The 23371-nt window shown below is 47.9% G+C and overlaps 1 protein-coding gene across 1 annotated transcript in view; it reads left to right on the top strand.

Moving 5' to 3' along the window:
• Positions 1-23371, top strand: part of TRIO (trio Rho guanine nucleotide exchange factor) — a 349468-nt gene that overhangs the window by 101746 nt on the left and 224351 nt on the right. The window lies entirely within an intron of this gene.

Raw genomic sequence — 23371 nt, 5'->3', positions numbered from 1 at the left:
GGGGGGCAGACAGAGGAGCCCTAGGTCCTACCTGAACCTCTGCTCCCTGAGGGTGCTCTCTCCCACTGTTCTGAGCCCCCTGAAAATTCTGGGTGCCTGGCACAGATGGGGCACTGCCCTCAACACCAGTGAGCCGAGACACAGCGCTGTCGGGTGGGGAAATAGACAGGGTGGCCTGGACCTGCCGGCCTCAAGGTGGTTGATCTGTGTGTTGTGTCTCAGAGGCAGACACGTGGCTTCCCCATTGATGAAAGCCATGAAAATGTGTATGGGAGCCTTGCTGGTAAAGCAGATTGGAAGTGGAGAGGTCGAATGGTATTTGTGACTTATTCATGTCGGAGTTCTAGAGCCTTCCTGAATACTGGGTGAGAGATGCTGTTACTCTGAAGCTCATGACACGGTTAGGCCTTCCTGTTTTCTGCATGCATCACTCCTGGCTAAGGCCAGTTTACAAGGGGAGGGGATGAGGCGGGCACCCTCTCATTACTTGGGCTTCAAAAACAGCTGAACTTTCTGGGCTTTAGAGGAGGGAGTTACTGAGGGGCATGTGTCCCATGGATCAGGCTTCCTTTGTCCCTTCCTGTAAGTTTAATTTGCACGTGTCGAGGTCAAGCCGCCAGACAGACCCCCCAGCACAGATACTTTGTCACTGTGGCCAAAGGGTGAGGTTAGTGCGATCTTAAAGGGCAAGCATGTTTGCTCACAGGACACATTTTGTGAGCAGGGTTCTTGGTAATAACGTTATTCTGGGCCTGCCCGTTTAATAGCATTGTTTTAAACTGAGCAGAGCCGTTCTGGACTGGGTGACAACCCACCTGGGGGCCCTTTTGGAGGACCCAGAGCAGCTCCGTGTGACGGTGGGGAGGATGGGGAGACCAGGTAGAAATCTGCAAACACACCACATAACCGGGGATGAAGAGCTGAAGGCAATCAGGAATAAGAACACAAATTCTGCCAATTTCTTACCTAGTTCATTAAAAAAAATATATTGTTTTTGTTTTTCCCTTTCCAGTTTTAGGAACTACCCTGTTAAAAAAGCAGTGTGCTCAAGAAAGCACAGGGAAAGGATGAATATCAGTTTGTTGGTGAACCTCAGCTGCTCAATCTTATCATCGTGGGGGCATGTTTTATTTTTGAATCCAAGGAGAAAGGAGGGAGATTCAGCCCCCAGAGCTGCAGCCTCCTCCAGCCCAGCTCTGCGAGCTGCTCCCACAGCTCTCCTCTGCACAAAGGGGATGATGTAATCTTTTTCACCGCCGGCCACGTGGCCAGTGTGCATGCCGTCACTGTCTTCACGCCGGTACCTCTGCACTGCCTGGACCCGCTGCCTTTGGAAGCAAACAGCATTCCTCTCGCCAAGGCCAGTCTTCACCTGCGTACACACGCGTGTGCCCTCACGCTCCTGGGTCGTGTGGGTGACTTTTTTTCTTGCAGAAAAATAACCCAGGCAGTCATGTTGTAGACAGCCACGCGGGCAGTGTGTGCACACATTTAAACTTGGGGGAGGGGACTCCGTTGCTATGAGCAACCACTAGCCTATTTATTAGGGGGGTGCAGTGCTCAAAGCTGCCCCGCCTTCCACTGCTTTCCCGCAGCACACCGGAGCCTGAGGAGAACAGGAAGGCAGTACCCTGGGCAGCCGCCCCTACAGAGAGGCGCATCCTTTCCGGCTGAACGCATCCTCCCACGTGTGCTGCCTCTCCGTGGTCCTTCCTCCCCGGCCGTCACTCCGTCCTGTTGATGGAGGGCCGTGACCGCGGCCATGGACTGCGCCCTTGTTTGTTCAGCCCTGGGTTAAACGCTTTTCCTGCACTGGCTCGTTAGGTTCTGCCAAGAGCTTCTGAAACACACATTTACAGGGGAAGCTGCAGCTGAGGGCGGGGTGAGGCGTGCTGGCGGGGGTGGGGGGCACCTTGCATTTCATCCCTGCTTCTTTTCCCCCCGCTTGAAAGAAAAGATTTGGAGCCTTCCTTCTCCTGGTGCCTCCTCGGGGGTTCTCTCCCCCCGTTGTTATGAGTCCCTGGTGACCTGAGCCCCCTGCCCCTGGGGCTTAGTGACACCAAGACAGCTTTGCTCCTTCGGGCCTGGCGTGCTGGGTGAGGTGATTTTGGCAGGTGGGTGCAGCTACCTGAAATATTGGAAGAGACTCTCATGCTGGGCAAGATTGCAGGCAGGAGGAGAAGGGGGCAACAGAGGATGAGATGGTTGGATGGCATCACTGACTCAGTGCACATGAATTTGAGCAAACTCTGGGAGACAGTGGAGGACAGGGGAGCCTGGTGTGCTGCAGTCCATGGGGTCACAAAGAATCAGACCCCGCTTAGCAACAACAACCTGAAATACTTAAGGGATTACAAGATTTCCTTGATTTGGGGGAGCCCCACGCCTTTGGGAACCTTACTGTGAAAGCTGTGTCAGCACTCGTTTTGATCAGCATTTCTGGGCTGCTCGCAAAGTAGCAGAGCACCTTAATCCCAGATTCTGCAGGTGCCAGGTCTGGAGAACCTGCAGCCCGAGGAGATGGAGCTGGAGAGGAGCACCTGCCAGCCAGCCCGCCTGGCACATGTGCCCTTTGTGCCTCGTGGCCACAGGCTGCAATGGCCTGGCTTGGTTTCCTCCCCCAGCGGTGCAGGCTCAGTTCTGGGGAGCCGTGAGCAGGGGTGTCCTGCCTCTTTATTGAGCTGATCTTTGCAGAGCACCACTGCAGGCAGTTTTTGCTGCTTTCCACGCTCCACCTCACCGAATCCCCGCAGTGTCCCTGGGAGGTGCGGACTGACCCTGCAGCGGATGGCAGGGGCCGGCGGGGGGCGGCGGGGGCTGGAGTCCATCTGCAGAGCGAAGCAGAGGGGTGGGGATGGCCTAATCAGTGGACAGAGCAGGTGCCGACAGAAGCCCTGGGATCAGGGAGAGATTATTCCAGAAAAGATGGTTTTTGTTTCTTCTCTAAAATCAGAAGGGAGGGCGGTTAGCAGTGAAGGCGTTCAGACATGAAAGGGAAGCAGAGGGACCTTGTACCTTAAGACTGTGCTCTTCTTGGCGAAACACAAGATGATTCCCAGGTGAAAGGGTGAGCCGAGGTTGAGGATTTGAGGAGACCAGGGGTGGGGAGACACCAGCCACGGCGGCTTATGTGCCCTGGTGGCTGGCAGCCCCCTCGCCCCTGTCTGTTCACCTGGTAGATGGTTTCATGTATAGGGGGGTCATCAGCATGTAGGATGATGGTAAATAATGCCTAAGAACCACACAATTCCGAAGGAGCCAGCCTTTAAAAGACGTTCTCCCCAAGCTGTCGTGTCTTCAGCCTGAATCAGATCATGTAGAATAAGACATTGAAACCAAAATACCAGTTTGGCTTTGTTTGCACTTATTTACAAGAGGAAAAGGCCACCTATATACTCAGTAGTGGTAGCTCCGTGTCTTGTTCCTAATTTCGTCTCATTAAAAAAGGAAGCGTCTTTTGTGCAAGGTTCAGTGGGCCGGGGCTCTCCCGGCTTGTCTGTCGATTGATCTGTTGCTCTTCACTCCCACTGGTTCTGCCTCCTGCCCTTCCTCACCCCCCAGCCCTCCGGCCTGACCTCCGTCCCTCAGGTCCGCCTTCCCTTCTTTGACATAAACATACATGCTGCTCTGCCCCCACTGGGAGCCTGGCCAGCACAGGATGCCCGAGCAGCAGGCGAGCTGACCTCACTTGGTCAGGTGGCCTCACCGGCGTCACTGAGGGGCCCACGTCTGCCCTCAGCGTGGGGGCTCGTTCCAAGGGGCACCCGTGCTCTCTGTCGCCACCTCCGGTAGAAGGGACCAAAGATGACCCAAGAGCCCAGGCAGTGATCAAGCCAACGCTCGAACGTTCCTTTCAGACTGACCTTTCCAGGCCCGGACTACTCCCCTTAGACTGAGCCGCCCACCTATGAACCCCGTGTGGGCTTTTCTTTGGTCTGTGGCTCCTGCAGCCCAGCTGGGGGAGCAGGGGGATGAGGTGCTGCCTCCAGGCAGGTGTGCAGCCATTCCTGCTCTGCCAAGCTCATGGGGAGGGAGGAGGTGCCGTGGAGGGTGGCCATACCCTGGGCAGACTCCTGGCAGGACTGGTCCGCACACTTGGGGCTCCTGGACTTGGCCATGTACACCATCACCATTTACCCCCACTGGGGGAGCCTGGCCTGAAGTTCCAAGTCGCCTGTTGATGTGTTTGCTCAAGGAAGCACCCTCCGCATCAGAGAGCTGTTTGGTCAGTGGTGCCGGTTATCCTGGTCAGTCCACTGCCTGTCCAGCCGTAGTTAAGAGGAACTTGGCTGAAGGAAAGGAAATGCTGATTCCGGCAGGAACGGCAGCTCTGTTCTGTGTTTGCCTTAGGGAGGGTGTGCATTGAGCACCCCTGACTGTGGAAGAAAAGAGCAAAAGCTTTGGAAAGATATTTATTAATAGCTTATTATTTTCAAATATCTATTTGGAGGTATATAAGAGACTACTTATATATGGTAATGACAAACTTAGTGTGTTGAAAACCAGAGACATTACTCTGCCAACAAAGGTCCGTGTAGTCAACACTGTGGTTTTCCCCGTGGTCATGTTCGGTTGTAAGAGCTGGACCATAAAGAAAGCAGAACGCCAAAGAATTGATGCCTTCGAACTGTGGTGCTGGAGAAGACTCCTGAAAGTCCGTTGGACAGCAAGGAGATCAAACCAGCCAATCTTAAGGAAGATCAACCCTGAATATTCACTGGCAGGACTGATGCTGAAGTGGAAGCTCCCGTATTTTGGTCATCTGATGCAAAGAGACAACTCATTGGAAAAGTCCCTGAGGCTGGGAATGATTGCGGGCGGAAGGAGAAGAGGGCATCAGAGGATGGGATGGTTGGATGGCATCACTGATGTGGGAAAACTCGGGGAGGTGGTAAAGGACAGGGAGGCGTGGCGTGCTGCGGCCCATGGGGTTGCAAAGAGTTGGATACTACTGGACAACTGAACAGCAACAAAGAGACTACTGGTACAACAACACATTTATAGCATAACTGGAGAAAGGTGGTAAAGTTCTTTGGTGATGGAATTCTTGAGCAAAAGCCTTTGAAGAACATTGCTTTAGGGCAGCGGGTCTCACAGTACACTTCCAGGATCCCATGGGCTTCCAGGACCTTGTCAGGGGATCTGTGAGTTAAAGCTGTTTGCATAGCAGAGTCTGAGCTGTTCCTCAGTCATTCTTTCCAAAGCATATAGTGAGGTCTCCCAGGGTCTGCCTGGCAAGTAACATCACGACAGATTAAAGACAGTCAGTTGTGAGAATCTCTATAGTCTACTAAGCCAGACGTTAAAGCCAGTCTCTAAAGTGTAAAACAATGCCAGCCTTTTTTCTTCTGTATATTTTGGAAGTACATATTTTCAGATGAAAAGTCTTCCTTATTTAACATGTAATAGATGTATTATCTTTAAAAAATAATCTTTAAAAATATTCTGTTTTAGATTTTAATATGAGTATCCGTATTAGATACCCAGATATTATGTGGCTGAACTTGATGGCAAGCAGAAACTACGTAAACCAAAGCTTTTGAGGATCTTCAGTGTTTTTTCTGAATTGAAGGATAATTGCTTTACATTGTTGTGTTGGTTTCTACCGTACAAAGACACAAATCAGCCATCAGTGTGTGTGTGTGTTTGTGTGTGTAGTAGTGTTGTAGTGTTAATCACTCAGTTGTGTCTGACTCTTTGTAACCCCACAGACTATAGCTCGCCAGGCTACTGTCCATGGGGTTCTCCAGGCAAGAATACTGGAGTGGGTTGCCATTTCCTTCTCCAGAGGATCGAACCCAGGTCTCCTGCTTTGCAGGCAGATTTCTTTACCGTCTGAGCTACAGGGAAGGTCACACATGCGTGTGCGCATGTGTGTGTGTTTGTGTGTGTCCCTTGTCTTTTGAGCCTCCCTTCCACCCCTTCTGTGGTTTTTAATGATATAAAGGGGTCTTGCCACCAAACCTTTGAGGACTGCTTGCTGTGACCGAGGTCTGGTGGGCGGGTCTGGGCCTTGCAGTCCAGCAAAATGCCCAGGACAGGAGCAGAGGGAGGACCCGGCAGCGGGAAGGACCCGGCGGCGGGGGGGGGGGGGGGGGCGGTCAGAAGGTGGGCACCCCTTGTGCCTCTGCTTAGTGCGTCCTCCCTGGGGGAGGCAGGGTGGGCTGTGTTTCTGCCCTTCTCTTCCCCACCCCGCCCCCCATTTCTGGTCCAGCACACACCAGTGGCACGATTGGATTCTCATGTATTAAATAGGCTTTTGTGGGAACCCCTGAGACCCTCAGACCACCCTATAGCCCTATTTCTGTAGAAACTCCACTCCTGAAATCCAGCAACGGCAGACTTGCTACCTGAGTGTTGGAACGCCCTGGCCATTTGGCAGTTAGAGGCTGAGTTCGTGTTCAGGTCTCCACCGCAGTTCCTTTTTGGCAAATCCTCTTAAGGAATCTTAAATAGGAGGAACTATGAGGGGAATTCAGTTGAGATAGAAATAGAAAAGGAAACATCTGGAATATCCTGTTCTTGTGGGCTCATACTTTCAGGACAAAATGTGAAAACCCTGGTCTACTGTTATGTTAGCCCAAAGAAAAAACAATTTCAGGCTAATCTCTTGTCCAGTAGCATGCCTGTTTTTGTTTCCCGGTTCAACTCATTTTGGTGAAAGGTACCAAACTGTTGCCTCTTGAACAAAAACACGGAGGCTCATCTGACAGTACCAGCTTCAGCGAAGGTGTACGGTCCAGCCATTAGGGAACAAGTTTGGCATCACCTCGTAACCTCTGACCCCAGCAGTTCTTCCCCTAGCCTGTCCCTCAGCCCAGAGATGCTCTGAAAGTGTGTTCTGGGAGACACGTGGCATGGCTATTCAGGCAGCATCATTTATAAGAGCAAAATGGGAAGACAGGGCAAATGTCCATGAACCCAAGTCACAGAGTGGAGCGTTAAACAGAGCTCAGCGTGCACATGGGTGCAGAAGAACCATCCAGACCAGATCAAGTCGCAGAGAATGCGTGTAATATGACTGCATTCATATGAAGCCCAGAGCAGGCAAACGGAGCGATGTATCATGTAGCAGTAGATTCATAAATGGCAAAACTCTAAAGAAAAGCTAGGGAATGGTTATCCTGAGAGCCGGCATAGTGGTATGTCTGGAGACAGGAGGTGGGCAGCATCAGACCAGGGCATGGGGAATGCCTCTAAGGAATTGGCAGTTTCTGGTTCCTAAACGGGATGCTAATTTCAAACATATACCAGTAACACGCATACACACCTTCATCCAGACCAGCTGGGTGGACATCCTCTTCTGAGTCTGGGGCCTATCTTTGCCTGGGCTTTCATTTTAGTAGTTGAAAGAATTAGAAAAATTAATTTAAAACCCTTTTTGTTTTACCATACAGTGAATAATTGACTATTTAAAGCCATCAGGGATCTTAGAAGCTATTTCCTATAATAGCACCCACCCCTCCTCCTGTTTTGAGGTTTCAAGGTGGAGAGTTGACTGATGTCATACTGTGAGCTTCCACAGAACCATCTGGGCTTGCTTTCACAAGGAACAAAGAAGGCAAACTTAGTGTGGCTTTTTCATCACTTTAAAAACTTATTTTCGAATGAGTTTGCGTTTACCAAGTGGGCAGGAGGAGAAGGGGATGACAGAGGACGAAATGGTTGGATGGCATCACCGACTCGATGGACATGAGTTTGAGCAAGCTCTGGGAGATGGTGATGGGCAGGGAAGCCTGATGTGCTGCAGTCCATGGGGTCGCAAAGAGTTGGACATGACTGAGCGACTGGACAGCCTGGGACAGTGTACACATGAAGGCCAGCAGTTTTGGTGTTGTACGTTGCAGGGACTTAACCATGTGTCTAGGGAAAAGTCCTGTTTATTCCTGTTCATCTATTAAAGTGAGAGATGACTGTGGATTAAAACGAGAGACAGAAGGTGGAAGATGAGGATACAAAGCACTCTTATCTGTGCCTTCTGGCCTTGGGGTGGCTTTGCAGCAACCAAATCTGTTGGTTTCAGATTTTCCTGGAGGGCAGGACACGTGCAGGTGGGGGGCACAGACGTGGGAGCCAGGTGCCCTCTTACCTGTGGCGCCAAGCCAGGTCATGCTGGCAACCCCCCCAGACTTGGTGTCCCTAGCCAGCGACACCCTGCAGTCCCTTCCCACCCCCCACCCCCCTTTTGAAGCCCGGAAAGGTGTCTTACTCCAGTAGATGGGCCGCTGACAATAGAGGGTTGGAAAGGGAGCACTTTTTTAGTTATTAAAATGTCAAGTTGGTTCCTTTCATGTGCCTTTCAGGCTCATCTGTTTTCACTTCTAGTTGTATTCTGATTTGCCCCCTTCCACAGGACAGGCTGAGCAGGACCCTGAGACAGCTCACGTGTAAGCTGGGTGCCCCTGGCTGGAGGGAGTGTGACCCCTTGGTCAGGATAGCTGAAGACTCTTAGACAGAAGAGAGGACTCCCCTGGTGGCTCAGACAGTAAAGTGTCTGCTTGCGATGCAGGAGACCTGGGTTCAATCCCTGGGTCGGGAAGATCCCCTAGAGAAGAAAATGGCAACCCACTCCAGTACTCTTGCCTGGAAAATTCCATAGATGGAGGAGCCTGGTAGGCTACAGTCCATGGGATCGCAAAGAGTTGGACACGACTGAGCAACTTCACTCATTCACTCACTTAGGCAGAAGAGTACTCTGACTTTTGAATAGCCTTATAGTTCCTTAAATTATTTATAGTCCATCTCATGCGTTCATGTTCAGGAAATGGGAATTGCCAAGGTGCATCGCTGATTTTAAAAAGTAAGGGTTTTTTTAGTGAGTTTTAACAATAACTGCCTGTGATGCATCCTCTAATAGAATGCAGTGATCGAAGGTAAATGGGCCAAGTTTACCCAAATCCATTATTTAAAAGCACTTAGCAAACCTGTTCATCTGAGGATAAGCTGCTTCCTCGGTGGTTGTAGTACTTGGCTGTCTAGGTGCTGTTAGCACGCTGGGTAGTATTGTTCGGATTCTCATCCATCCCATTTCACAGATGCAGGTGCCTCCATGGTCTCCCCGCTGCGGAGATGGAGACCCGGCAGCCGGGTTCCAGCCTCGACTCCTCCTCGCTGGACACTGTAGTCCCTCGACAGAAAGTTTCCTTTCCAGTCCTGGCAGCATCGATGTCAGGTGCTGTCCATCAGTGTTTAACGCTGGAGAGGGGGTGGTGGCCTGTAGCTTTCACACCCCCCTCCGAACTCCCCGCTCACCTGTCGGGTCTGCGCCATCTCTCCCTGGGAAGGGAGTCGTCTGTAACCCTGGGCGGTCCGAGCACCTGGGCAGCAGATGTGCCAAGGTCCCAGGGCCTCATCCGGGGAGGGCCCTGCAGGGGCAGGTGCGGGCTGGTGGATGAGTGAGTCCCACACACCGACATGTAAATGTCCTTCCTGCCTGTCTGTTTGCATTTCTGTACTTGCATCTGCATTTCTATACTAATTGGGAAAAAATGTTCCCTGGGCTCCCCAGTAGAGAGATACTGACTCTTTCCCTCACCATCAGGGCCTGAGCAATTAGTGGATCAGAGAAAGGAAAACAGGTTCCCCAGCCTGCAGGGCTTAAAGCTTGGGGTCTCAGCCGCTCTGATCGGTGCCTCTGGGCAAGTCTAAGGAAGTCAGCTTTCCAGAGAGCTTGCCTTCCCCTATCCAGTCCTCCCTCCCCCTCCCTCAGTTTCTTATTGCAGACCCCACAGCGAGCAGGCAGAGGCCCTGTGGCTCACGGCTGCTTCTGCCCCCGTGCCACTCGCCACTCCCCGCCCCCCGCCCCCACCGCCTGTCCTGTGGTCTCAGCCCCCGGAGTGTCAGCGGGGGCCCAGGTGGGATGATAGCATCGGGGTCCCGCAGTTGGAGCATCTTCCCCGTTTGTGAGGGTTGAAGCCCCCACTGGAGCACTCCTCAGCCTTGCTGGCGCCACTGTCTGAGCCCAGAGTGAATCCAGGGCGGAGATGCTGCCAGGCGTGGGCTGGTACCTCCTCCAATTCCCGTGGTCTCCAGCAGCGATTTCCTCCCAGAGGGGAACATCTATCCTCCTTCCCTTGGGAATTTGCATCTTTTTTTTTTCCTTTTCTTAATGAATATGCATGAGAATCCCAAGTGAGAGATGAGTCAGTCCACATCAAACCCATTTTTTTATGTCAAAATTTGTTTTGCCATCACTATATATGAATTTATGTGGCTTAATAAGCATATTTTAAGCAGAATTTATAAAACGTACTTTCGTGGGTATGCAGAGGGAATTTGAGGTGAAGGAGGTGGGAGGGAGAGGCAATTAGAAAATTGAATCGGGTTTCTCTTTGTCTTTTTTTTTTTTCCCCCATTAGCCAGATGCATTACTTTTTTCAACTCTCTTTGTAGTTTCTTAAATTTCTTATTAAGAATTCAGTAGGAAGGTTAATAATAGGTCCTATTTATTAGAATTTCTTCTCCCTGCTTGCAAATGAAAGTGAGGCAGGACAGCAGTACCTGAATGAGAAAAGTTTCTCTCACCTTAAAAGCCAGTGAGTCCCAAAGGCTAGGTTGCCCTGACCAGAGTTTAGTCAGTTCAGTTCAGTCGCTCAGCCGTGTCCGACTCTTTGCAACCCCATGGACTGCAGCACACCAGGCCTCCCTGTCCATCACCATCTCCCGGAGTTTACTCAAACGCATGTCCATTGAGTCGGTGATGCCATCCAACCATCTCATCCTCTGTCGTCCCCTTCTCCTCCTGCCTTCAATCTTTCCTAGCATCAGGGTCTTTTCCAATGAGTCAGCTCTTCGCATCAGGTGGCCAAAGTATTGGAGTTTCAGCATCAGTCCTTCCAATGAATATTCAGGACTGATTTCCTTTAGGATTGACTGGTTGGATCTCCTTGCAGTCCAAGGGACTCTCAAGAGTCTTCTCCAGCACCACAGTTCAAAAGCATCAGTTCTTCAGCACTCAGCTTTCTTTATGGTCCAACTCTCACATCCATACATGAATAATGGAAAAACCTTAGCTTTGACTAGATGGACCTTTGTTAGACTTGCGCTTCTCTCTGGAAGCCACCACCCAGCAGTGTGGCCTCAGGACGGAAACTCAAACTATCTAATACTTGAGCAGACAAGTCTTATTATGCTAAGTAGAAGGATCTGCAAGAAAGCTTCCAACTTAACTGTAAGTTGCATTTGGAATTCAGCCCAAAAGAAAACAAACCAGCTACAGACACCACTTTTGTTTATTTTTGAGGTGTCCTTGCTTAGCTGGAGGGCGTTGCACCACCTGGGTGTCTGACCCTGCTCCAGGCTCCCTGTCCTCCACTGGTCAGTAAACATCCCAAGGACAGGACATAGCTTGCTCCCATGGGTGTCCTCAAGCAGCAGATATGTCACAAGGTGTCTCAGATGTATTTCTGATAACATCTGGAGATGGATGAAGAAAATTTTCAAAGCAGAATAGTTTTTCTGAATAACCGGGGCCAAGCACCTGTATGTAAGCCATCAAGTGGGCTTCTGATGAAGAAAGAGATCATTGTATTCCTCTTTTCACATGTTATAACATTATTTATGCTTTGTGGTTTTAATCCCTACAGCAGGGGTTTCCACCTTTTTAACATTTTTTAATTTAAATTTATTTATTTGTAATTGGAGGATAATTGCTTTACAATATTGTGTTGGTTTCTGCCATACATCAACATCAATCAGCCATAGGTATCCATATGTCCCCTCCCCCTTAAACTTCCCTCCAGGAGCCCTGTTTTCTGTGTCAAGGACTTAGTTTTAGTGGCAGTGATCGATATAAAATTTCAGTGACAAAAATCATAATTTTAGATGGATTTGTGTAGTTAATCACAATAGGATCTACATCTCTTATAAATAGCAGTACCTCTACTTGTAAGGCATGTTTATTTGCCCATCAGTCTCTGCTTGTTGTGTTCACACTGTCAAGGCTACTGCTTGGTCTAATATGTGTTTTATTTTGTTTTAGATGATAAGCTTCTTAAAATCAGGAACATGTCATTTAGGGGGAGCATCTCTAGAGCTTTCGAGAACACCGTGTGTAAATATGTCCTTTATGAAAGCCAGGTGATGACAGACATAATTGTAAGCTTCATCCGAGGACTGTAGAAGCTTTCTACTTTTTGGTAGAACGTTCTGCCAAATTCTTCGATCTTTCTTGAAGACATATTTTTCTAGTGAATATATGTTGAAATTACATCCAAATGGAAGTAACTTTTCAGTTCTTGAGTTAAAAATTTCATTTCTTTGTGGCTTTTACCTTATGTGATGTGTTAATAAGGATAAATGAATTAACTCAGGAATTTTGAGGCAAAAAGAGGACATACTGTATATTCTTTTTCTTTTTAACTGGAGGAGAATTGCTTTACAACGTTTTGTTGTTTTTTTGCTGTACAACAGCGTGAATCAGCTATCAGTATACACATACTGTATATACCCCCTCCCTCTTGAGCTTCCCTGCCCCCCACTCCATCCCACCCTTTTAGATCATCGCAGAGCACCAAGCTGAGCTCCCTGCACAGATTCCCACTAGCTGTCTGTTTTACACACGGTCGTGTATATTTCTTGTTGTTGTTTAGTCACTAAGTTGTGTCTGACTTTGTGACCCCATGGACTGTAGTCCGCCAGGCTCCCCTGTCCATGGGATTTCCCAGGCAAGAATACTGGAATAGGTTGCCATTTCTTTCTCCAGGGGATCTTCCCGACCCAGGGATTGGACCCACGTCTCCTGGTTTGGCAGGTGGATTCTTTACCACTGAGCCACCAGGGAAGCCCAGTAGTGTATGTGGAACATACTGTATCTTAACTTTGCTGAATGCTTTAGCCGAAACTTGCATCTTTTGTGTGTGTGTGTGATTTAATGTCTATGAATATAGCTGGTTGCTGACTTACAGTGGTTTAACTTGAGATTTTTTTCACTTTATGATGGTGTGAAAACCATACACATTCAATGGAAACCATACTTGTAATGTTGAATGTTGATCTTTCAGGGCCAGCCTTGTGCGGTAGGCACTCCCTGGGCATGCTGGGCAGTGGCTGGGACCCGCAGCTCCCAGACAGCTGCCCATTCACGAGGGTAAACAACCAATATACTTAAAGCTGTTCTGTACCTAAGACAGCCACTCTTTTTTTTTTTTTTTTTTTTTTTTACTTTCAGTACAGTATTCAATAAATTACAAGAGACATGCAACACTTCATTATAAAATAGAATTTTTGTTAGATGATTTTGCCCAGCTTTCAGCTGATGTAAATGTTCTGAGCACATGTATGGTATTCTTGCCTAAGTTACAATGTTCAATAAGTTAGGTGTATTAAATGCATCTTCAACATAATAAACTTCTGACTTTTATGATCGGTTTATCTGGTTATAGCCCCACTGTAAGTTGAGGAAGATCTACATAGTATTTTCATTTAGATGCAGTCACTGGACACTGTCCCTTGGACAGCAAGGAGATCAAACTAGTCAATCCCAAAGCCAATCAATACTGAGTATTCATTGAAAGGACTGATGCTGAAGCTGAACCTCCAGTCCTTTGGCCACCTGATGTGAAAAGCCAACTCTTTGGAAAAGACCCTGGTGCTGGGAAAGATTGGGGGCAAAAAGAGAAGGGGGTGACTGAGGATGAGATGGTTGGATGGCATCACTGACTCAATGGACCTGAGTTTGAGCAAACTCTGGGAGATAGTGAAGGAGAGGGAACCCTGGTGTGCTGCAGTTCATGGGGTTGCAAAGAGTGGCATATGACTTAGCGACTGAACAACAGCTGGACACTCAAATTAATTGGTAGCTTATTAAGACATTCAACCTTGATTTATCTCTTTCCCTTTAATGTAAAGCTAATCACCATAGTGTCTTGAAGACAGAAGGGATTGATAAGTGTTTGCTGCTGAACCTGAGAAGCTGGGAGGAAGATCCATGGGGAGGGTTGTGGCTTCTGCATCCTCGCTGCCTTCTACCCCTTCTCATGCCATCTGAGCAACAGGACATATTCATAAGCAGAGCCTTAGCATTTTAGGGTGCACAGAAAGAAGGCTGGGGCCTTCTTTGTGAAGAGAAGCAGGAATAAACCTAAATTTAAACCCAAGTCTTGGTTCATGGATTAGGGATTAAGTCCCTTTAACTTAGATGTGCAGACTGGCTGCAAAACTTCGGCTTGGCCTCCGTGGTTGTTTGTTCTGTACCCTTGATGCTCCTGGTTGGTAACGAGGCAGGTTGTCCCGGGTGATGTACTCCAGGTGTGCTGGGATGTTGCTATTTGTGATAGATGACACCTGAGGGCTTTGGAGTGCTGTGGGAGTGCAGGGTGGGGGTCTTATCCAGCACTGGGGGGCTCCCCAAGGCTTCACAGACAGGGCGGGTCTGGTCTGAGTCTTTCAGGAGGAGATGGGAGGGTGAAGGGTGTGTGTGTGTGTGTGTGTGTGTGTGTGTGCGCGCGCATGTTGCGGAGTGTTTCTGGCTGAAAGGGGAACTGTGTGTGTGGAAGTTCAGCTGTGAGCAAGGGCTTGTGTTTGCTGCAAGTGGATAGAATTCCTGGAGTGGGTGTGGGATGAGGGTCCTGAATGAGGGCGAGGAATAGTGAGGCTTCAGGGCTCAGTGGACATCTGGTCTTGGACTTGATTGGAGGTGTCGACTGAAAAATACAGTCACAACCTGAAAGTAGAGAGTTATTTTATTTTGGTGGGAATGTTTAGGACTCTGAGCCTGGGAGAAGGTAACTCTTGAGAAAAGTGCTCTAAGGAGGCAGGGGTGGGAAGTCAGGCTCTATGCAAGTTTGCAACAAAGGGAGCAGGCAGTCTGAACATCAGAGATCAGGTGTCAAGTTAAGGAATTTATAGCATTCTGCGTATGGGAAGATGCAAGCCTCTGGACTGACTGAATTCATTCCTTTCATATGCACCTCGACCCTCTGGGGCCAGTCTTGTTCACCTTGCTGCTTGCATTCTCCCAGCTTCTCAGCAGTCACCATGGGGGCTGGCGGCTTCTGCTGGATTGCAGTTTGGGGCGCCCTCATTCACATTTGGAGGCTGGAAATCGCTGATGGCGGTGACAGGTCTTGTTTATTAATATGGCAGGAGATATTTTCATTTCACAGTAGCCACTGGTGAATTTTAGGGGAGTGGAATTGGGAGATGTGCATTCAGGGGGAGAGTGCCAGAATGAATCCCAGGGAGTCGTGAGTGTCCATTAGGAGGTTGTTGGAGGCACACACACAAGGGGCATGCTGGCCGGTGGACACAATACTCCCGAGTGTGCTGGAGGGCAAGAGAGGATGGGGGCAGGGCGAGCCCAGGTTCCTGGTTAAGTCGTGCAGTGGGTGGTTTGTGGGCCCCCGTACTGCGCTGGGACTCACACCGTGGGGAGCAGGTCTGGGAAGATGTGCATGACTTCGGGGTTAGATATTTGGAGAAGACTGGACCCCAGGCACCTGCCCACTGGTTCACTACCCCTCTTTGTTCCAGCCAAGACCGACCACAACCATCTCTCCCCATAAATCCTACATCTTATACGACATCTCTCATTCTGATTTCCTCTGGCCACATTTTTCCACACTTGTGTGTCTCTCACTGTACAGACTGACTACGCATGTTGCTTTGCCAGACACACTGAGTTCAACAAAAGGACCCTAGATTACGCTGGATGTTCAAGTCACCCCAGATCAGAGCAAATCAGTGCATACCAAGAAGAGTTTTAATACCACCCATTTATACCACTTCTCTGTAATCAAGAGCCTTTTTGTAGGTAATAATCAAGATATTTAAGGGAAAGAGTAGAGTTAGTTATAGCTTTATTTTCCAAAGCCTTTTACAGAAATTGTGGTGTGCATTAAAAAACATATACATGGGTATTAGAATTTTTTCTTATTTGGTAGAGGGTTAGGGTGTTACCACTTATGGATTGTTTGCTGTAATGATGAAAAAGTTGTGTTTTAGCAGTCAGCCTTGGTTGATTTGATCCATTTGTATCGTCATATCACTGTTACTTGTTGGCTGCAAATTAACTTTTTAAACAGCTTTCCTGAGAGGCTGCTCCTTATGTAAAGCAAATCTTACTCGATGTCTGTCAGCACACAGAGCTATATGTATGCGTGTGTGTGTGTGTAAATGTAAATGTAGTTTAGCATGAGTGATAGGTCCCAAGATAGAGCCTGGGTGAGCTTCCCCCAGAGGCCTCTCCGGCAGTACCAGCATAAACACAGACAGACATGTTCTTTCTCTTAGCATTAGACAGACATGAGGATAAGGTTTCTCTGCGCTTGGCCCTGTGCTGGCCCCTGGGGATGCAAAGATGAATGGCACATCTGGGCACATGGTGCTTTTTTGATTTATGAGATTGTAGAACTCCCTCCCCCCACCTTTTTTTTTTTTTAGTACTCCTCTTCCTATTGTGACTGTTGGAATATTTCCTTTCATTGGCCTATTAGTTATGCTTTTAAATTAACCTCTAACACAGTTACCATGTAATTAAATCATCAAATGTTAAAAATGCTACAGATGTTTTCATTACAGTAAAGTATGTGTAATAGTCAAAATATTCTTGTTATGGTTTCTTTTTTGTGTGTGGTTATTTTTCTTCGTTTTTCTATATTTTGTGCTCAAGACATTAAAAGTCAGAGCTCTTTTAAGTTGAAACATTCTTAACGGCCTCAAATCAATCAAACCTCTCTTGCGATATGATGTTACAGGCGATTGCTTCTAAAATTATGTGAAGGAATAAATCAGTGAGTCTCAAAGTTATTATAACCATAAAGGTTATAAGTAAAAATTATAATGCTGCAGTATGAAACCCCATCCATATTCCTGCGTTCTGGACTGTGAACATGTCCCTATTCTTGGTATAAATACTTCACTTTATATGCACTTTGTTGCTGCTGTTGTTCATTTGCTAAGTCGTGTCCGACCCTTGTAATGATCTTGTGTGTGTGGCCTGCACTTACAGATATATGGAAAAATAATATAAGCCTTGCATTGTTTTGGTTCTTTATATATTAGTAAAAAAGACACGTACAACATTTGATTTACAACCTTGTTCCGCCCCCCCCCCCACCTCCGCCTTCAACATCTTCAGAGAGGATGCAGGCTTAGAGAAAATGCTTCCTTCCTACGCAACACTGATCTCAGTGCTTGCCGGGCTAAAACCCCTGATAGCGCAAACCGCGTGCCCCGCGCGGCGCCGCTCCCCGTGATCCGTGACTAATCCTGCAGGCACTGCAGAGAAAGGTCCGGACTCGGAACTGCGGACGGCCTGCCCGGAAAGGGTGACGTCACCTCCGTCTGCGCGTGCGCGCGGCGCTGATGCAGGGATGGATCACCCAGCTCTTTGTGCTCTGGGGTGCGTGCGCGCGCGGCTCCCCCCTAAATAAAGTAATGAGTAAAATTCAGTAATCACCACCAAGACTCCGTACTGATAGGAACCCCCCAGCTTACTGCTGCACGTAGCTTTTCTTTGTTCTTTCAAGATGCTGCTTTATTTATTAACATGTTTTTTTTTTCCCGCTACAAGCTGTGTTTTTATAAGGATGGGGGTCTTTGCAGTCCTCCCCTACTTTCAGGTTTCCCACTTAGTAAATACTAGAGTAGGACAGCTGACAGGCAAATGCGGCCTCTGAAAGTGGGTGAGCAGCGCAGTCTGCCTTGTCTTTCAGGGACAAATCCCAGTGAAGGAGGTGAGGTGGAGTGTTCAGAACAAGGTGCCGGTTCATTGGTTACAGCTCAAATGAGGAAGAAAGGACAGTGTTTTTTTCCTGACACGGTTTTTACTTAAAAAAAAAAAAAATTGACTCATATAGTTGGAGGATTACGTAAAATTTCAAACGACTAGTATATGTCAGTAGTCTCAGGAGAAATATGGAGGGAAAATACTAACCTGTGTTTTGGTTTAGACTTTTAAAAATTTGATTCATTTTAAAAACTCATTTGATTTGCTTCATCTTAATTCTTTTTAAACCAGCTATGTAAAAAATTTTGTTGGGATGATGTGCAGCATAAAAGCTTTTTTGCTCATTGTAAAAATATTTCTGTGGTGCTTTCTTTTTAAATTTAAAAAAAACACGTTAAGGGGGGCAGGTGGCTCTTCCTTTTCTGTTTGTTTTTAAAAAAATCTGATACCAAGGAAGTGACCAAGCGTGTGAGCATTCTGGTCAGCAGTGACTCGCTTCAAAAGGTATTTGTTCACAGTAACAATGCACTACCTCCTTGTAAAGTGGAGGGGTAAAAAATAAGTTGATTCGACCAGTGGGGTATTAGATAGTTTGAGTTTCAGACCATTGGTACAACTAAAAGATTTTCCACTGTTGAATAACTTGTGGAATATTTACTCTTAGGACCCAGAGGTTAATTTTCCTTGTTAGAAGTGTAAGTCATACTATAGGCCATCTGAACAATAAATACTGAGCTTAATAGTTTACAGACCTGAAACAGAAAGTGCTAAGGGACATTGGGGGTGCCTGTGTGGAGGTTTCAGGGGCAAGAAGCTGGAGAAGTATGTTGTTTTGTTAGCTCATTTATCTGCTCATGCATTCATCCAGTCAACCCATGTTCATTGACCATCCTGTGCCTGACACCTGGGAACAGCAGGGAACGAAACAGACCTCTGGCTAGCAGGTAGATTTACAGGAAGAGAGGGGGAAAGCGGTCCTCCTGATGGGTAACATAATGCCAGTCACTTTAGGGAATGTGGATAATTTGGGAGGGGGTAGATTGAAATAGATCACAAAGCAACAGAATACTGAGCCAAATAGCAATCTGAAAGGTGATGGCAGAATCAATTGTGGCAAGTCACATCATGCTGAACCTGGAGGGCGGGGTTTGAGATATTTTTAAATGAAAATGTTAAAATCTCTGAATATTCAAATATGATTGCTTGAGGGAAAAGGTGTTATTTGTGTTGACTAAAACCAGGAACGAGGAAAGAAGGTCATCAACCACTAACTGAACATTTATGTTCACAATGATGAAATCAGATTTGTAGCCCCCCTCCCCCCAATAGCATTCAACAAACATCAAGATCTAGAGTAATATGAACGTTTATCATATGAAGGTTCTGGTCAAATTTCTTTCACATTTGGTTTAAGAGAACAGTTGTTGCCTGCCTTTTAGGCCTCTCCTGGGACACACCCTTTGCACCAAGAAGGAGCTGGGTGAGCTTTGGCTGACTGCATCTTCACTGTGCCCTGAAGCTAGCATTTCATTAAAATTCACATGGGCTTCTCTGTCTCAGCAAAATGTACTTGAAATTGTAACAAGCGTCCAGTCTCTGTACACATACTTCAGTAAGGCCTCTGTAATTGGATATGTAATTTACGAAATGGCCCAACAACTACACCTCCTCTGACTTTGGCCATTTACCTCTGTTAATTATCCCCATTCATGTTGCTTTTCTCTCTCTCTCTTTTTTTTTTTTGCCCTTTCTTTCCTCAGTTTAGTCGCTCAGTTGTGTCCAACTCTTTGCTACCCCATGGAGTGCAGCACGCCAGGCTTCCTTGTCCGTCACCAACTCCCGGAGCTTGCTCAAACTCATGTCCATCAAGTGATTGATGCCATCCAACCATTTGATCTTCTGTCGTCTCCTTCTCTCCCCTGCAATCTTTCCCAGCATCAGGGTATTTTCTAGTGATTCAGTTCTTCACATCAGGTGGCCAAAGCATTGGAGCTTCAGCTTCAGCATCAGTCCTTCCAATCAATATTCAGGACTAACGTCCTGAAATTCTCTCTGTGAAGTTGGGTGGCCCTTGGAAGTAAAGTGCTGAGTTGCCTGGTCTGTGGCACTGGTGTGGTCTGGGGTCTCGCAGTTGTCACTCTGAGATGGCATCCACCAGTCCTTTCCCCAGAACACCGAGAATGTGGGAGGAGAGTTGTGTGCTTGCAGCATGGTTGCTGAGTGTGTCCTTTGTTCCACAAGTGTAGGAGCCACAGCTTGGTCCTTTTATGTATCAGGAAGCCAGGCGGTAGGAGTTATCCTATCTGTAGTGTAGTCTAGAATCACTGGAATAGCCCAGAAGCCATTTATTTGTAAGTTTTTTGTAGTCATGCACTCCATTTTCATAAATAGCTCTTCAGGGCCTGGAACAGAATCTGCCTTTTGATCAGAGGACATTTCATGGCTGAGTTCTTCCTGCTTTTTATTGAAAGTTACATGATATATTTAATCTGGCTTTAGTGTGTGTACAGGCTGCCTCCTGTTTTTAAAAATGGAAACCGGCTTAAACATAATGCTTAGGTGACTGCCTAATAATAGCCACAAACTGAGTGTCTTTGTGTGGTTAGTTTTATGGTTCTCTTTTTTTTTTGTTTTTCTCTTTTCGGTTTTAGATGTTTTCACTGTTAATTTTAATAACATTAACATCTCTTTTTCTGTGGCATATTCAACAAAAATATTGCTGTGAAGCTATTTAGAATTTACATTCTAGTCTATGTTGCTGCTGCTGCCGCCGCTGCTGCTAAGTTGCTTCAGTCGTGTCCGACTCTGTGCGACCCCACAGACAGCAGCCCACCAGGCTCCGCCATCCCTGGGATTCTCCAGGCAAGAATACTGGAGTGGGTTGCCATTTCCTTCTCCATTGCATGAAAGGGAAAAGTCTTAGCGACCCCGTGGACTGTAGCCTACCAGGCTCCTCCGTCCATGGGATTTTCCAGGCAAGCATACTGGAGTGGGGTTGGGACATGTATATATATCATGATGAAAGTTAAACGCATTTCCACACCAATTTAGCCATTGACTCACGTGTCTTTCTTCCTCTGGAAAAATGGTGAGTCTTACTTGATCTAGGGAAGCGATTCAGGAACTGGTTGGCTAGAGTAGCTACTTTAAAGACACCGAGGATCCACGGGAGCCAGTCTGTGGCTTATGGTGGGGTATGGCAGGTGAAGGTTCGTTTCTTTCACTTTGTTTTCCCATCAGTACGATCGTCTTCCTGTGGGGGGCCGGGAATACGGCAGCTCTAACCAGCATCATCCACGCCATCAAGGTCGTTAAATAAATAGTGTAGCGCTCAGAGTTGGCAGGAATTGTCAAGGACGCCGGCCTTTCCTTGGGTCCCTGCCCAGGAATCGGGACCTTCTTCTTGCTGAGGGTTGTGTGACAGGCAGTTCCTGCTGCTGTGGTGTGGGTTCCAGGACAGCCATGGTGGTGGCATCTCCCCGAAGGCTCTGCCCTGTCCTGGCCGGAGCACCTGTGGGCACAGGCTATGAGGGAAAGGCCGGAAGCAGCGTTTTCTTATCTGGTGGCGGTGGAAGGGGATCCTCTTTTCAAATCACTGTGGGTGAGGATCCGCAGCTACGGCTGGTTCCCTCCAAGCTTCCTGTCATTTGACCTGCTGCTCCTTGCCACCTAGGTGCCACGTGCGGCTTAGAGAACTTTCCATCCCATGCCCTGCCCTCCAGGTACTTATGAGCTCGTCTCCAGGAAGGCTGCCGAGGTGCCCGATTCCTCTTTGTATTTGCCTCCCCCGCTGCTGTCCACGTTCATATCAGCTGGAACTGGGATGTCGTCAGTTTTTGTGGACACACGCAGTGAACCGCCCAATGGTGGGCAATGAACTCTTGAGACGACATTGCGTCCATTCAGGGGTTTTTGAAGGAAGCTAAAGGATGAAATTGCAGACCGCTTGGCTCCTGTCTGGCCTTTTATAAATAGCCCCTATTTTAAAAGCTTGGTGGGTTGCCAGCGCAAGGCAGGGTATACTGGAAAGCAAAAAAGGCTAGCGATGTGGAGTCCTAGGTTCTGTGTTGAGCAAGCCCTTTCTCAACCAGCTGGGTAGTGTGTTAAGCCCTCCGACATTTCAACGTCCGTGATTTTGTTTAGTTGCTGAGTTGGGTCAGGCTCTTTGCGACCATTGCATCCTGTTAAACTGGGTTCTTCCTACTTAGGTATTCTGTGGACAGGGTTGTTACTGATCTGCGCATTCTTTGCTTCTGGGAATGATACATTGTAAAGACTAGATCCTGTTCGATTTCTCCCAAAGGGGCCGCTGTGGTTGCTTTCTGTGCGTTTGTTTCAGCAGGCTGGACTCCAGCCTCAAGTCAGGTCCTGGTCCTTATCCTGAGCTGGGAGCCGGGGGCCAAGTTTATCCACACACTTTGAGGCTCCCCTTCTGCTGCTCCCGGTTTACCCTCTTGGCTGGAGCCTCCGAGGTCCCCCCAAGCCGTGTCCTGACTCGTTTCAGCAGCTCCAGGTGGCTTAGCGCGGGCTCTGCCCTCCAGTCCTTATAAAGGGACTTCCTCTTTCCGGCTGTTGGTCCGTCTCCTGTCTGTGCCTTGAGACAGGCGGTTTTTACAGGTTTCATTCCTAGCAGGGCTGGTCTGCAGGAACCGCTCAGGCGTATGAGACATGGAAGCTCTGATCACTTATCAAGAGCATTTTTTCTTGCTCCAGCTTCCAGGTCTGTGCCTTCCATTGGCTATTACCAACTCACAGTTTGGATCCTTTCCTTATACTGTTTTGACAAAAACAGATAGGAAGATAGGGTTGGGGCAGTAGTCTTTAATTTTTTTCAAGAGATTGCTCTGCCATGAATGACAGTTACTGGGTTAAAAAAAAATTTTTTTTACATGTAAGTTTATTTATTTTTAGTTGGAGGATAATTGCTCCACAGTATTATGCTGGTCTCGGCCATAAGTCAACATGAATCGGCCTTAGGTATATGTACGTCCCCTCTGTCTTGAACCTCCCACAGTCACTGGCTTTGATGAGAATGGCCAGTAGCTTGAACCCAGACAACCCCTGTAGAGACCTCCAAGAGAAAAATCCCGAGGCGTTATTACAAGTGTGAACATTGACCCCAAACTCCTGTGTGGGCAGTCACCCTGGAGAGCTTTGGCTGGACATGTTTGGGCTGCCAGGGTTCCCTTGGCTTAGATGGACATTGGCTTGTCCTAAACTGTGCTTCCTGGCCAGAGTATTTCCACTTGGCCTTCGCCGACGCTGCGGGGGGAGTGTGGGGAGAGTTGGTTTGATGTGAGAAGAGGGACCTGGGCCACCCTGTGAGGCAGGTGACACCAGGCCATCGTGCCACATTCGCCAGTGACGTTCCTCCAGGGGGCCTGGCCCAGAAAGCCTGGAAGGACAGAGCCAAGAGGGAGCGGTGGCCAGTCCCCAGCTATTTATAATCCCTGCGCTCCTCCCTGACGCTTTTATTTTTAACCAGATTCATAGATAGGATGAGGCTTTGAGCTCCCCCTAGAGGATTTAGTGTGCCAGGAATCATAGTTGTTTTTTTTTAAAACAATGTTGCTACTTTATTTGCTAGTGTTTATGTTAATCATGGAATTACAGCAGAAGATTTGTAAAACAATCTGGACTGATTTCACATCTAGTCTTTTGGGGACTGATTCTTTATTTAAGGCTGGAAATGACCGAGAGAGC

Source organism: Giraffa tippelskirchi, chromosome 8 (genome assembly GCF_054371585.1).
Source record: "Giraffa tippelskirchi isolate mGirTip1 chromosome 8, T2T-mGirTip1v1.2.pri, whole genome shotgun sequence".
In the NCBI taxonomy this organism is placed as follows: Eukaryota; Metazoa; Chordata; class Mammalia; order Artiodactyla; family Giraffidae; genus Giraffa; species Giraffa tippelskirchi.
Note: the sequence above shows the minus strand (reverse complement) of the source record. Positions and strands in the feature narration are given on the sequence as shown.